This window comes from Carassius gibelio, chromosome A10, assembly GCF_023724105.1.
Source record: "Carassius gibelio isolate Cgi1373 ecotype wild population from Czech Republic chromosome A10, carGib1.2-hapl.c, whole genome shotgun sequence".
Taxonomy (NCBI): Eukaryota; Metazoa; Chordata; class Actinopteri; order Cypriniformes; family Cyprinidae; genus Carassius; species Carassius gibelio.
The window spans coordinates 17854597-17870090 of record NC_068380.1 but is presented as its reverse complement, the minus strand read 5'-3'; the positions used below and the strand labels follow the sequence as shown (position 1 = coordinate 17870090).

The 15494-nt window shown below is 38.9% G+C and overlaps 1 protein-coding gene across 1 annotated transcript in view; it reads left to right on the top strand.

The window, feature by feature from the left end:
- LOC128021430 (talin-1) overlaps positions 1-15494 on the top strand; it is a 67000-nt gene that overhangs the window by 603 nt on the left and 50903 nt on the right. The gene's annotated exons all lie outside the window — the stretch shown is intronic.

Genomic DNA, 15494 nt, shown 5'->3' with positions numbered 1-15494 from the left:
CTGTAACTGTAACAGCTCGCGCGCGAGTTATTATACTGTCAGCAGTACAGAAGCGGTGTTATTCCTCTCATGTGTTAGCTGTAAACCGTGCATAAACACACAGACGGCGCGAGGATGTCGAAACATGTCAGATTATTGTTCACTGCGAAGTTGTGACAGTTGCACACAAGTGTGTCTTGTAGAAATGATGTTGTTGCGATGCGTCTTTAGTGAAGAGGGCTGTGATAGAGGAAGTCGTGCTGGAGGAATGTGTGGCCTCAGGCCTGACATAACTGAGCTCAGATCGGGTGTGGTGAGAGACGTCAACATTGCAGGAAGAAACAGTTGTGTTACTCATCTAATCCAGCACTGAATTGAATTGTCTGTGCAATGACAGAGATGTTGCGCTGGTTTGTGAGAGCTGTGGAGCTGCAGTGTGTCTGTGCATGAGAGAGCATGCAGCTCAGTCACTCACATGTGGACATCCTATTCATTTCTGAAGTAGGATCTTACACCAAGCATGCTAGAATCTGGTCACTCTTGAGCAAAAGCTGTTTTAACCTTGTAAAGCCTGAGTGTGTGTGTGTGTGTGTGTGTGGCATTTAAATGTTTATTGAACTTTTAGACAAAATAAACAGAAACATTTTCAATGAGTTTGCATGTGTGTTTTGTCGTATTTGATACATCATGTTTTATTGCCAAAAAGCATATCATTTTAATTCAGATCAAAAATATGCAGTTTGGAGCAGATGTTATTTGTATTGTCAAAAAGTAAGAACTTGTGACAGCTTGTGAGGTAAATCAATGACAGCTGTATACAATAGCAGAGTACTTACAATAAAATGCATATTAATATCAGTTGTCAATCTATATCTCCCAAATGATAAAATCCTCTTATTTATAATAAAAAGATATTTAAATGCTTAGCAAATGATCAAATATTTGTCTGGGGTTAAACATATAATGCAGTGGTGAGTTGAGAGATTAACAAATAAAAGTTCCTCAAAAGCCCGATGATCATATTTTATGTAAATTTGAAATTTGACATTTACTTTATAAAAATAAAAAAAGATTTCACTTAAAAAAGCACACCTGCCAAAATGTCTCTATATTGTTATCATTATGAACACACTTGTAATAATCACTTTAATTTAATTTAATTTAAGGCAGAATATGTTAAATATTTCATGTTAGCTGTCTATGATTCTGTGATCTTGTAAAACACATTCACTTCTGCTTTGTGATGTAGACACATGCATTTTCTGTAAAGCTGCTTTGAAACAATTTGTATTTTGAAAGTGCCGTACAAATAATTTAAATGTAAAAATTTGAAAAAAATTGCTTTTTTTATAAGGTTGAAAAGTTTAAAATTATACATCAATTGTACTTTTACTTGCTAAAGTCTAAACTTTCAATCAGACAACAGTATAATTTTGATAAAAGAATGTATCAGATATGATAAAGCAGGCTTTATATGTTAGTAGCCCTGTCATGGTTTATTTGGAGAAGATGTCTGCCCATGTGTTTCCTGCTATTGTCTTCAAGAAAACCCACGACATGTCAGTAGTGTTCTTTATTAAGCACACACACACACACACACACACACACACCAGTGCAGTGTGAATGATGCTGCAGCAGGCCTGTGTGCAGACGGGATCAGTGCGGCCGCGGCGTGTGTGTCTCTCCTCCTCGGTGTGTAACAAGCCTGTCATTGAAGGCACACTGTGCAGAACTGTGCTGGGCTTCAGAGGCATGAAGGGCTCTTTGTGTTCAGGGTCTGAGAGGGTGTTGAGACCAGCGGACGGTGACCTGAAACGAGCACATCTCATCCTGCGTCCACCGTGTTTGATCTGCTCTGAGTATGTGGATCAGCCGTTGTTTATATGTGAATAAAATCTGTTCATCATATGATCCTAGTTGATTTGGATCACTAACAGAGTCGTTATGAAGTTGTGGTGGAATGCACTTTCATTGGAGGGATAGGAAACACAAGGATTCATTAAGAAATCTTCATTTGTGTCTTAAAGATGAACAAAAGACTTTTAGCTGAATGCTTAAGTTGTTATTCACTTATGAGGGTGCACATTCAGACTTGCTGCGTTGTGATTGGTCACGTGCCGTTGCATTGATGTCACAGTGTTTAAAGTGTTTAAAGGCACTATATTAAGGAGGATACGAATGCAATGAGAGAAAATCGTTGTCATTCTGAAGCTACATTTCACTTCCAGTCTATGTAAATGATAGTGATCTTTCTTCAGGACTTCAGGATAACTGATGGATGATGAAGTAGGATAATTGGTTTGGTTTGTCCTCCCTGAACCCTGTCGTAATGAATGTGTCTCCAGAAGTGCGTAGTGTAATTGTCTGAATGTGTTGGTGCTGGATTCCTCTGAAGGAACAGGATGTGCTCTTGTCATTCCCCGAGGACAAGCTACACTCAGATCCACACACAAGAGGAACATTTACTGGTGAAGCGTCTGCATTCAGTGTGTGTCTGCAGATTTATGTTAATGTTGTAGTGGCCCGTGTTTAACAGCGATCTGTCAGTCAGACTGTCTGTTAATCATCATCCACGACACTAGTCTCCGCTCGAGTAGGTGACAGGTGTTGGATTTACGTCCCGAGCGTGTGCGTGTCCCGTTTAGGAGATCTGCACCGCTGGTGTGTTTCTCCTGCCAGTGTTTGGGAGCAGCCATATTTGGTCAAAGTAACTTGGTCTGTTATTCCAGCGGCAAGGGAAATCTTCGGAGGCCAATTCTATTGCCTCAGCCTCTAAAATAGTGACACAGTCTGTTCATCCCGTTGCAGGAAACTGTGATGTCTCGTAATATCATTTAACCCCATTATACAAATGTATAAACTTCAATCGAATTGTTCAGGAACTTTTGACTGGAGGTGTATGAGAGACATTCCTGTGTGCTCTGGTAATATTAGCCAGCAGCACTGACATGTAACGACTGGCTCTCTGATGGGTTTGTGTGTTCGAGAGAGACGACAGCTGCGTTTCTTAGATAGAGCTGCACAGAAGACCAGGATATGACCAAACACTTCCTGTTTGTGTGGGAAAGTGACCAGAGAAATGTGGTTTCATGTCACTGAGCTTATCTTCCCATGATCCATTAGACGTCACCTTACTACAGACACATCTAGGGACAAGCTTTATTAGAGGAGTAAAGCTTACTTGCGTTGTTTTTGATTGAGATGCAGATCAGAGCATGTTTGTGTATGTTTAAAGGCATTTCCTTCACTTTGATCTCGTGTTTGTGTACAGTATTTTTAGTACATTTGGGGGTTTGGTGCCTTGCTCAAGGGCATCTCAGTCGTGGTATTACCGGCCTGAGACTCGAACCCACAACCATAGGGTTAGGAGTCAAACTCTAACCACTAGGCCACGACTTCCCCTTCAGTGAAGTCCCACTGCCAGCCATTGTTTGAATGAACAGATAATAAATGAACAGTCAGGGTTCATTCATTCATTCACTACACAAACTGCTGGTTTCTCTTTCTCTGAGTTTGATACAGTTTAAATCAGCTGGAACAGAATTCAGATGAGTATGTTTGACCATACATAGAGGACCTTAGTGACACCATCATCTCTGACCTCGTACGAACTGCATCAGTCTGCGACATCGAGAAGCGACAGCATTGAGGATAACTGAGAGAAGTTGATGCATCTGGTGGTTATTCTCGTTTCTCATCAGTGTGGCATGAGCGTGTGATATGGGTTCAGCGGCCGGGGCTTCATCAGAGATGTGTGGGCTGTCTAGTGCAGCTATCATCTAGAAATAGTACACGCAACACTTTTGGACCGCTTGCTTCGTTGCATTGTTGAGTTTCAACTGTTGCACAGTAGTTCATGAAAAACACTATGGGAACCTGATCTTGAGAGAAAATGTTGCCCTATAGCTACATAATGCTGATAATGTGCAAAAAATAAATAAATATATATATATATATAATAGTTTTATTTGGCACAGGTGCTTTAAAAGGATCAGTGGTGACAGTAAAGACATTTATAATGCTACAAAAGATTTCTGTTTCAAATAAATGCTGTTCTTTCAGGTTCAAAAAAGAATATATCACAGTTTCTGGGAAGTATGCATCATTAATATTTGAGCATCAATAACAATTTAGAATTATTGAGCACCAAATCAGCACAATATTACAAATCAGTAACATTTCAAAAGTATAAGAGACTTCTTTCAAAAAGATTTTAAAAAATCTTACTCAAACTATATTAACAGATATATATATATAAATATATCATCATTGACCAGTTAAATGAGTTAAAATCCAGAGTACTGTACTGTACCGTAGTGTAGTGTACTGTACCGTAGTGTAGTGTAGTGTACCGTAGTGTAGTGTAGTGTACTGTAGTGTACCGTAGTGTAGTGTACTGTAGTGTAGTGTACTGTACTGTACTGTACCGTAGTGTAGTGTACTGTACTGTAGTGTAGTGTACTGTACTGTACTGTACCGTAGTGTAGTGTACTGTACTGTAGTGTAGTGTACTGTACTGTACTGTACTGTACCGTAATGTACTGTACCGTAATGTAGTGTACCATAGTGTAGTGTAGTGTACCGTACCGTAGTGTAGTGTACCGTACCGTAGTGTAGTGTAGTGTACCGTAGTGTAGTGTACCGTAGTGTAGTGTACCGTAGTGTAATGTACCGTAGTGTAGTGTAGTGTACCGTAGTGTACCGTACCGTAGTGTAGTGTAGTGTACCGTAGTGTAGTGTAGTGAAGTGTAGTGTAGTGTACCGTAGTGTAGTCTACCGTAGTGTAATGTACCGTAGTGTAGTGTAGTCTACCGTAGTGTACCATAGTGTAGTGTAGTGTACCGCAGTGTAGTGTAGTGTAGTGTACTGTATTGCATTGTACTGTAGTGTACTGTAGTGTACTGTAGTGCACTGTACCATAGTGTACTGTAGTGTACCGTACTGTAGTGTACCGTACTGTAGTGTAGTGTACTGTAGTGTACCGTACTGTAGTGTAGTGTACTGTAGTGTACCGTACTGTAGTGTAGTGTACTGTAGTGCACTGTACCATAGTGTACTGTAGTGTACCGTACTGTAGTGTACCGTACTGTAGTGTAGTGTAGTGCTAAACATCACTAGAGTTGAGCAGTAGCTTCTGAACACACATCAGAGCCCATAGATACGCCTCTCATCTTTTGTAAATGCCACCTCTTTTATGCAAGATATCATCATCAGATGAAGTTTACACTAAATATGATTGAACTAGGGTCAGTTTACACACACACACACACACACACAGCTTTTTCTTCATGCTTTCGGTCTACTCTTTCATGCCTACTGTTTGTAAGAGAAACAGAAATCCTGTGAACTAACAGCATGTCAGTGTTTGTTGAGGCTCTGTAAAGCAGCTGGATCTCTCCTGCAGATGCTCAGACCTCACACACGTCTGTGATGGTCACACACCGACCGACCGGAGCGTCAGCTGATGTCAGGTCATCACTGAGAGCTGTTGATCTAGTTGTGGGTCTGTATATCTGCAGTAGCTCTTCTGGTTTCTGAAGGATGAATACAGATGGAGAGTTATGTCCTCTTACACAGGAGCAGTGTGTTGGTCGTTGTAGTCTCTGTGGTGTGTCCTTTTGGCCCAGATGCATCAGCTTTCATCCGCACTAGTTTTTTCGTGTCAGTTTGGTGTGTCTGGGCATTTACTGCATGACCGTCTACTGATACAGTGCCCTCCACCAATATAACAGACACCCCTGGAAACAGGAGCAAAACTAAATGCCGAAAAATGTTTGTCCTTTTGGTTATTTTTAATGAAGTTCTTCAAAATATCTGTGCTTTTTTTTGACATGCTTATAAATTCATATGCCTTTGCACAAAGTATGAAATGGCTATAAACCATATTAATCCCCATTTATTTGGTAAATAGTGTAGTTTGGGCAAGCAAAAATCCCCAATAATCACAGCTGAAGAATTGCATGCAAATCTAAACGGTGCCTCACCAAACTATTTTAATCATTCATTCACTTTTATTTATGTATCTTATTTCATACAGCAGGACAACCTTTGTGTAAGCAAATAAATATCACAAAAAAATTTGTATTCATTTCTCATATTTTCTGAATATCTGAATAGCAGGATAATTTACTCCAGGTATAGTTCACTAAAAATGTCAATTCTGTTGTCTTTTTCCTCGCCCTTACATTCTTCCAAACCTGTGAGTTTCTTTCTTCTGCTGAATATTAAAGATATAATGAAGAATGTTGATCCTCAATCAGCTGTGTCCTTCACCCTGTTTTTATACACATTGTAAAGTATTGCATCAGAAAAAAAAATCCTTAATTCACAAAAGAGATTTTACGCTAACTTGAGTTGATTTTTGACCTGTGCGAAAAAGGGTTAATGTGAACTAATGAGAGATGGAAATACATTTGCTGAATAAATTCCTCCATATGCATCAAGAAGTTATGCAGATTTGCCGTTCGAGACAGCTTTACCGGACTAACCAGGAGACCGATCTCGTTGTACAGCATCTGAAATGCTGATTTGAAATGCCTGAGCAAAGTATTTCTGTATAATTGCCTCCCAGATCTGTCTTGTGTTCCTGAACAGCAGCATCCACCTCCGAAAGAATGAATGCATTCATTGTGTTTGGTCGGATAGCTCTGAGGCACAAGTGATTTATTATATATATATCCAGTGGTTATTTAGTGCCAGTTGATTTTGTTCTCTTTGACTCATTGGATGGAAACAGTGCTTATTTGCAAATGTTTTATGTGATTTTCAAAGTTTGCACACAAGTTAAATTCACAACTTTGGATGAAAACCCAGTTATTGACTTCCATAGTGTGGGGGGAAAATTCAAATTCAAAGTCAGTGGCTACTGCCAGTTATTTGGCACAACTTAAGAGTGAATAAATGATGACAGAATTATCATTTATGAGTGAACTCTCCCTTCAAGGAACAGCTAAAGTGTAGGCATATTATTACCTTCATTTTTTAATTCAGAGAGTCATTAAGGGGTTAAAGGGGTCATATGATGCTTTTTTAAAGATCAGAATACTGTCCATAAAACCATAAGATGTGTCGCTGTTCTGTTGTAAGTAATCTTAAAGATTTTCAGAAGGCCAAATAAAGTGTTTTCATGATTTGGTTGGGTGTGTGTGACCACATGTCACTCAGACAGCACAACACACTCCATGCCTTACGACCCACCAGACTCTGCCACACGCACATGTTATTAATGCATATAAACTTATCATGACCGCTGACTCCATCCTGTAGCGAAGCGACATGTCAGTCAGATCTGAGACGCTGCAGCCTGCTAACAGAGATAGCAATAATGTCCTGGACATACTAGCACTGCGTGGTTAAACCGTTGTTTTAAAGTCTTTGGACACATGAGTTGAGTCGTCAGTGCATGTTCACAGCGCACACAGAGCTGTTTTCACAGACAGATCACATCTCACCATGTGTTTAGTGAGAGAGCATTCCAGAAACATGAAGAAATCAACTACAGTATTAGTCAAGTCCAGTCAAGTTTATGTTATTTGTATAGCATGTTTTGCATTACAGAGTGTTTCAAAGCAGCTTTACAGAAACACCTAAAGGCCTTTTATTCCATGGTCTGTCTGAATACTTGATTCTGATTGGCTGGAAGGTTTTCAATTAGACTAATGCACAGATAGTTCCAGGCCAGTTTAATAACCATTCTACATTAAGGCACTGCTTTTTATTGATGGACACACACACACACACACACACACACACACACACATACACACACACACACACACACACACAGAGGGGGGGTGGGGGTTCACAGATCATGCTGTGAACACACAAAACATTCAGGAGCACATAGTCTTGTCAACACTGCCCAGCGACCTTTATTAATGAAATAGCTGACGGATTGCTACATTATTATGGAAGCATATGGGTAGCATTATTCAATTTGGGATGTAATATGCAAAATGACAATGCAATATGTAAAATGGCAATGCATTTCGGTATTTACATTTACATTTTCCAATACATTTGTGCAACGTTTGGTGCAAAATGAAAATGAAAATTAAATTACATAATTTTCATTTGCCATTTACTACACCAGTTTTAAAATGTAAAATGAATATTAATTTTAACGCTTTATAAGTTGCAAAATTAAAATGAAAATGTATTACAGAAATGATTAGATATGTTTAACATGTTAAAGCAAAAACTGTGGCAAAATGATCATTTAAATGCTATTTTTCTTAATTGCATTAACACTCACAGTCAAGACACTTACGATTGCATTTTCATTCGGCGTCCCGCAATGAATGTAGCAAAACTCAATGTGCACATTGAAAATGCATTCCGAGCTGATCACGTGTCCCCGCCCTCGCGCCACGTCAATCATTGCGTGAACAAGGCGGGGCTTACAGAAGGTCAGAGACTCAAGTCTCATGAAGAGGATTCAATCAAGTGAGACAACATAGACAAGACAGTTGGTCCGTGTATGTTTTGATCATTTCGGTTTATGGCTTCAATATTTCATTCGGACTTGTGGGCGGAGCTGAAACGCTGCTTTCATCTGATTGGTCGAATCGGATCGGTTTTCATCTGACAGCCTTCAGCTCGGTCTTGTCATTCTTTCAGGCAGAAATGAATAAGAGTCAGTGCGAGTGAAGCACTGAAATGTCTGAAACTACGCTCACTGTTAATTAGCATAATATTTGAATCAGATGTAGCTGGGCACATAATTCATGCTGCTGAGACCTGCAAATTATTTCTAGGTTGTAGTATTGTATGAATATTGTCCCACTGATAAATACAGTGCAAATAGTTCTGTCCCTTTGGATAACAGTGAAGTGGAAATTAAAATCAATAATGGACTGAACAGTTCCATGTCTGTAACATTTACCACTCGCATCTTTTAAGTCATAAGGCACTAGGTATGTGTGTGTGTGTGTGTGTGTGTGGGTGTGTGTGTGTGTGTGTGTGTGTGTGACATTAATAAATAATTGTAAAAATGAATATAGTTACATTTCTAAATAAAAATAGTAAAATTAGCTCTATGCTGCTCAGTGCTCCTGTAGCCTACCCCAGAGCGCCCTCTCGCGGCTGTAGACGGTAATGTTTTCTCTTGGTCTTGAATAAATGCGACTTATAGTCCAGTGCGACTTATATATGTTTTTTTCCTCGTCATGACGTATTTTTGGACTGATGCAACTTATACCGAAAAATACAGTTAACATTATTATTATTATTTATTATGAGAGTAATTGACACAGACTAGAACTTTAATGTTTCACCCAATTCAGCTCATATCTTTAGACTCGTCCGACTCGTGTTGCTTGTATAACTGGCCAGACTTACCTTCCCAAAAAATCCTATTTAATTTTATTTCATAAATTTAACTATATTTATTTCCACTTTACTGTTATCCAAAGGGACAGAACTATTTGCACTGTTTTTTATCAGTGGGACAATATTCATACAATACTACAACCTAGAAATAATTTGCAGGTCTCAGCAGCACGAATTATGTGCCCAGCTATATCTGATTCAAATATTATGCTAATTAACAGTGAGTGAAGTTTCAGACATTTCAGTGCTTCACTCGCACTGACTCTTATTCTGCCTGAAAGAATGACAAGACCGAGCTGAAGGCTGTCAGATGAAAACCGATCCGATTCGACCAATCAGATGAAAGCAGCGTTTCAGCTCCGCCCACAAGTCCGAATGAAATATTGAAGCCATAAACCGAAATGATCAAAACATACACGGACCAACTGTCTTGTCTATGTTGTCTCACTTGATTGAATCCTCTTCATGAGACTTGAGTCTCTGACCTTCTGTAAGCCCCGCCTTGTTCACACAATGATTGACGTGGCGCGAGGGCGGGGACACGTGATCAGCTCGGAATGCATTTTCAATGTGCACATTGAGTTTTGCTACATTCATTGCGGGACATTGAATGAAAATGCAATCGTAAGTGTCTTGACTGTGAGTGTTAATGCAATTAAGAAAAATAGCATTTAAATGATCATTTTGCCACAGTTTTTGCTTTAACATGTTAGACATATCTAATCATTTCTGTAATACATTTTCATTTTAATTTTGCAACTTATAAAGCGTTAAAATTAATATTCATTTTACATATTAAAACTGGTGTAGTAAATGGCAATTTCATTTTCATTTTGCACCAAAAGTTGCACAAATGTATTGGAAAATGTAAATGTAAATACAGAAATGCATTGCCATTTTACATATTGCATTGTCATTTTGCATATTACATCCCAAATTGAATAATGCTACCCATATGCTTCCATACATTATTTTCCTCAGCTACGAGGTGGTTTAATCGCTGATATCTCAATTGATAATTAATTCAAATAAATGCTATAATTCATTCAAATACATGTGGTCTTACCGCACTATTTCATCTCTGTATCAGATCTGCAGTGGGCAGAAAGACTTTTACAGTACAGCTAGATGTGTATTATACTGTACATAGTCCACACTGAGCGGTTTAGAGAGCAACACAATTAACCTCGAGGCTTAAATATGCCAGCTGATCAAGTATCAAAGCTTACAGACACACTGAGTTTTCTGAATTACAGTATTTGTGAATAATGAGCCTCCGTGACTGGCCCACATCAGTACAGCCATTGATTTGGATTGATTTATCACACTGCGTGACGTGTATGTTTCTCAATCTTTGTGGTTTGTGCTGCAGCTCTTCTTTGCTCATGTGTGGTGGTTTAGTGTTGATGTGTGACAGCAGAGTTTGGGAGACTCTGGGTGTGTGTGGAAGTCATGCTGAAGAAATGCTGGAAACAAAGGAAAAGATGACCTGCACTGAATCATGGGGAAACTCCATGTCTTCAGTCATGTTTAAATGTCTCGTTGAAGTCTTTAAATAGTTATTTCCTCCTTAATGTGAAGTTATGCATGACATTCAAGATTTGTATGAATGATAGTGGATTCATGGATTCAGATAGTAACAGTGACTATGAAGACCTTACAGTGAAGAGAGAGGGGTGTGTGTGTGTGTGTGTGTGTGTGGTTATGTACATGGTCATACATAGAAGTGTGTGTGTGTGTGTGTGTGTGCTCTTGTTTTTGTATCATATCAGGACACAACTCTGTATAATGACATGGGTATGACACAGGTATTACAAGGAGAGGGTGACTTATGAGGATATAACCCATGTCCACATTTGTCAAAACACTTATAAATCATACAGAATGAGTTTTTTTGAGAAAGTAAAAATGCAGAAAGTTTCCTGTGAGGGTTAGGGTTAGGGGTAGGGTTGGTGAAGGGCGATAGAAAATATTGTGTGTGTAGGTGTGTGTGTGTGTGTGTGTGTGTGTGTGTGTGTGTGTGTAGGTGTGTGTGTGTAGGTGTGTAGGTGTGTGTGTGTAACTGAGAGGTCATGCTCTCTAAAGCGGTCAGACAGATTGATTTGCAGGAGCTCTGAGTGTGTCATCAGAGGACTGAGATTTCTGATGTGTGTGTGAGCTCTGGGATTGAGTTGGTTGAACCACCCTGCTGTGCTTGCAGTATCTTGGAGGAGTTTAGTGAAACCAAAAGTACACCTTATTGGTAACATACCACAAAAACCTCTTCTGCATTGTGGAGCGTGAGAAACATCACATCAAACAGCAGCTATATGAACGCATTTCACACTAGTGCTGCACATCACAAGTGTGATCAGTCAAGTCGATCAGAAATGTAATGACAACAACGGATATACTTCAGTTGTTGTTCACTTTATAATTGCCATCAGTCTGATATTGAAAGCAGAAATCAAACTCTCTATGACATTTCTTAAAACCAGTTCTTTTCCTTTTGTTAGCGTGTTTCATATGTTTTGATATGCTTTATTATTCACTGTTCATTCTGTGTTCAGAGCACCTTGCAGTAAATGCTGCTCCACACAAACTCTGTTCTGCATGTGCTTTGAGTTTGTGTTGTCTGTCAAGTTTTCCCAAAATTAGTTTATTTTTGTTCCAAATTCAGTTTAACATTTTCTGGATTTATTTATTTTTTCTTATATAAATTTTTCTATATTCATCTGAATTTTTGTAATCAGTAAAGTGTCAGGGACAGAAGATGACGGAGACAGTTTCAAGGTTAAATGGAACAGTTTATTGAAATGGCAAAGAGTTAAGAGTCAATGGCAGATAAATTGAAGCTCGTAGGGAAACCACAGTCACACTCCGGAATCCAAAACTCCTCCGAAGATGAAGATTATGATGATAGAAATCTGTTAAATAAACAATAGTCCACAATGTGGTTCTCTTAGACGAGACCGGACAGAGAGTGTGTGTCTGTGGCTGATTTATATAGAACAGAGATAATGAGAGGGCGACAGGTGCAGCAAATCAAAAGTCTGGTGATTGTGATCGGGGATAATGAGTAGTGTGTGTCGAAGGACCCGAGCCCGACAGGTTTTGGCCCGAACCCAAAGTACATTTTGATTGACAGAGCTTTTTAAAAGCCCGAACCCGTTTACAGCCCGACATTATTCAAATGTGTGCACACACACAGCTCTTTTTCCTTTTGTCAAGAATGAGTCATTTAAATGTGTTTTAACATAATTTATTCATAACTAATGTAGACTAGGTCACTTGTAAGTTGGAATAAAGAAATAAAGTAAGTCCTCTGTGACATTGTAACATCTCAGCGCTCAAATATAAATAGACCAACAATATAACTCAATATAACCAACTCATAAAAATGATTTTTTTAAAACAAATTAAATTAAGATAAATTTTAAATTTAGATGGGTATTTGGCAATAACGAAATTAAGATAAAGGCTCTGCCGGATTTGCTTGGCACTAGCAGATGATATTTAATAAAAGAATAATGCCAACATTAGCGTAAATACTCTGTCCACATTATGCATTTACTCAGTTAATATTTAGTTATTATTTGAAAAACCTTTACTTACAGAGGTAAGGCTAGATCTACATGTTTTTGTGGAGGAAAATGATTGAATCCACTGTAGATGTCTTCAGCGCGTTCCTGCGCTCACTGATGGTGCGTCATTATTCACTCATTATTCTCATTATAAACATGGTCAAAACTTTTCCACACCTCAGAGTTTGCTTTAGTTGCTGGTGCAACCAAAACGTAATCACCAGAGGCAAGCCTCCATTACACCTGCTCAGCATGCATTTTTGCATCTTTCTCGCGCTAATCGAAACACATCACATGACCGCTCGTTTACCTCACAAACCGGAGCGCGAGCCCGAGCCCGACCCGAGTCCGCGTGAATTTAAATTAAGCCTTCGAACTCGACCGAAGCTGAGTCCCAGACCCTCTCGCTCTCTCTGAACCGGTGTTGAACAGATGGTACTTCGCTTGGCTCTTCGGTAACATGGGAGGCTGGTAACCGAGCTCACACTGGAATGGGGTGAGACCAGTCGTCTGTTGGCGGAGATAATTCTGTACGTACTTGTCCCGGGGTAGGAACTGGCTCCAAGAGTTCTGGTGGTCATGGCTGAATGTTCGGAGGAACACCGGTCCGAAACTATATCCTCTGGAATGAATGATAGTTGACGCCTACTCGCATATGACTTTTACCAACAAAAAAAGTGTCTTAGAAAACCAAAATCAATATATTGAGTAAACAAGATGATTTTCACATAATTTAGAAAGAAAAATTCTAGGCTACAAGCTCCAGTTCCCAAAAGTCCTGGGAACCAATGTTCTGTATGTATTTTATGGCCTTATTCAAGTGTTTTAATATTTGTAGTTTTTCACTAACCACGCATAAACATTTTTTTTTTCAAAAATACAATCATGTACATGCATGCATTTCACATATTATTATAGCCCAGTTTGTGCTGATTACAGTGAGATTAGACTTTACCCATTTAGATATTTATAAGAAACTGAAAAAAAGCACAAATATCACGGCATGACAAAACTTCTCCAGGCCCAAAAATACCCTTAGACTCCAGAGGGTTAATGCAGACATCAGTGGAGATGCGATGACACTGAAGTTGTTGATGAATCTACGATATCTGTGAAGTTCTTAAACTGAGACGGGCTTGGGCCAGTTCTTGATAGCATTGACCTTTCCCTCGTCCATACTCACTCCGTGAATGGATACTTGACAACCTAGGAATTTGATGGTTGTTTTGTGAAATTCACATTTTTCAGCTTTAACAAATAGGGTGTGTTGAAGTAATCTTTCCAACACTTCTTTAACATGCTGAACATGGGCGACAGGGTCACTAGAATAGATGAAAATGTCATCAATGTATTCTATCACAAAACGATTTTGCATAAAGTCCTGGAATACGGACGGCGCAATGACTAGGCCATACGGCATCACCAAGTGTTCCCTCTGACCAGTAGGGGTCACAAAAGCCGTCTTCCACTCGTCGCGTCACGTATTCGGATAAGATTATAAGCACTAGTGCCGCTGGGACGAGGGGATAACGAAATTTTCGGATGATGGCATTTAACCCTCTGTAATCAATACAGGGTCGAAGTCCTCCGTCTTTTTTTGCCACAAAGAAGAATGGTGAAGCAGCAGGGGAAGTTGATTGCATCTCATGGGTTGCATCTCGAAAAATAAGTTCACTTTTGAGGAGGAATCCTTTGCACTCATGTGCCCCACCAGAGAACGGATTAGGGTTGGCCATAGGGACTGTGGTTACGGTAGCCGAACTTGAATCTGTGATGGTGCCGTGAGATGTTTGTAGTAGCTCCGCTCAAAGTATGTCCAACAGGCTCTGGATCCTGTTGAGACACCTTGAATATATCGGTCCAGTCTTCTGTCAGGGACAGACAGAGACAGTTTCAAGGTTAAATGGAACAGTTTATTGAAATGGCAAAGAGTTAAGAGTCAATGGCAGATAAATTGAAGCTCGTAGGGAAACCACAGGTGCAATGTGGTTCTCTTAGACGAGACCGGACAGAGAGTGTGTGTCTGTGGCTGATTTATATAGAACAGAGATAATGAGAGGGCGACAGGTGCAGCAAATCAAAAGTCTGGTGATTGTGATCGGGGATAAGGAGTAGTGTGTGTGGAAGGACCTGGCGCATCCATGACATAAAGCATTTCTTATTAATTAAAGTCATAAAACGTATACAATTTAAAAACTATTTATTAAACGTAACTGATATCATATTTTAGGGCCCTGTAAAATGTGTTTTATTTGTTTTTCAAATTGTCTTTTTCTTTTTTTTTTTACAAATTCTGTGTTTTCCATTTTAAGTTTTATGGTTACCGTGGTTTAATTTTGAATAATCAAAAAGCACGCCTAATTAAATGCAATATTTATGAATGAAAAAATATTACAAAAATAATGTTTTAATATTTTTATTAATATTGTAAATAATAATAATAATAATGTTTTTGTTGTTATATTAATGCAAATATTACACAAAATAAGAAATATTACATTTGTTATGTATTACTGTAAAATAATAAATGGATGGAGCATTTAATAATAATAATGGTAATAATTGCAAATTGCAATCACAATTTTTATCAGAAAATCGTTATGTAGGCCATTTCTTTCCTCG